This window comes from Dromiciops gliroides, chromosome 2 (assembly GCF_019393635.1).
Source record: "Dromiciops gliroides isolate mDroGli1 chromosome 2, mDroGli1.pri, whole genome shotgun sequence".
NCBI lineage: Eukaryota > Metazoa > Chordata > Mammalia > Microbiotheria > Microbiotheriidae > Dromiciops > Dromiciops gliroides.
This window is the reverse complement of record NC_057862.1, coordinates 275,236,402-275,237,802: the sequence shown is the minus strand read 5'-3', so window position 1 is coordinate 275,237,802 and position 1,401 is coordinate 275,236,402. Positions and strand designations below refer to the sequence as shown.

Genomic DNA, 1,401 nt, shown 5'->3' with positions numbered 1-1,401 from the left:
GGATTCAGGAGGACCTGAGTTCAAATCTGGCCTCAGACACTTGACACTTACTAGTTGTGTGACCCTGGGCAAGTCACTTAACTCTTATTGCCCTGCAAAATTAGAAAAAATAATTAAATGATATGGCCCCCAGTCACCTTAACCCCGCAGCTGGTGGAGTACCTGCAGTCCCTAACAGTCCGTGGCCGCGAAGCCTTCAGCGGGGATGTGGTTCGAAATTCTTCCCGGCTTGGCCTTAATGGGCGTGTGTCTGACGATCTCTGGAGTGAGCACCCCGATCATCCAAAAGTACAGCAATGGGGGCAAGGAAAAGAGAATTGCCTGTAATGGATACCAGTGGAATCTATTGCAAAGGGACAGGCGGATCGAATGATCGTTATTATGAAACCAAGGGGTTGGAGAATATAAATGAGGGCGCATGAGCCCATGCATGATGCCCATCTTCATGATTGCGAAATACTTGTACAATATGTTGTCTGGTGCCCATTAAAGACAAAACAACTACCCAGAAAAAAAAATTAAATGATATGTCATCCCTCATTGGAGGTTTTCAAGCAAAGACTAGATGATCACTTGTTGGGTATATTACAGTGAAGATTCCTTTCAAGTATAGGTTAGATGAGAAAGAAAGATTATTTCCACTTATCAAATTGCATTATTTAAAGGAACCACATAATGAATTATTTTATAAAGTGAAAATTTCTTTTTATTCCCTAATTAATCCATTTTGCAAATCTGGATTTTTACATATCAGGTTTGCATAAAACAGGTTATATTTATAAATTTGTAACCTTTAAGTAAGAAATTAACAAATGAGAAATTGGCAAGGATGTATAAAAATATACAAGGCTGAAAATGATGTTCTTTGTCTTTCCAAAAAATATTCTGTACTATGAGGTGAATGCTTTATTCCTTTATATTGTAGGACTATGTTCAATGTTTTTGGATGGAGCTATGAAATCTTTATAATTTTCTGAGTCTGTTAAATATTAATCTCTTCTTTTAAAATACTATTGCCTCTTCAATCACCCACTATTCTCCTTTATTTTTATATTCTAGAAAACTTCCACCTACATACTGCAACTTATGTCATGTGCAAAATGCAAAATTGTTAATAAAGGAAATCTTAAAAATACTTCCTACACCTTCCTACACAGGAGAGTCATGGTGCTATGAAGCAGCATGGGAATTTGGGAGTCTACTTAATCTAGAAAAAATTAGAATACTTCATATCAAGGCAAAGGGGAAAAAAAATACCTTACAGAATGAGCTATCCCTTACTCCTTTGTAACACGTATATTTCAGTGCTGAGTCAACTAAGAAAGTATATTATTGTAAATCTCACCTCCATTCCACCAGAACTATGTGAATAAAGATGTGTGGCCAAAGGTATATATAGGT

The 1,401-nt window shown here is 36.5% G+C and overlaps 1 pseudogene; it reads left to right on the top strand.

The window, feature by feature from the left end:
* Positions 1–205: 205 nt before the first annotated feature.
* LOC122738717 lies at positions 206–422 on the top strand (annotated as a pseudogene).
* Positions 423–1,401: the final 979 nt, after the last annotated feature.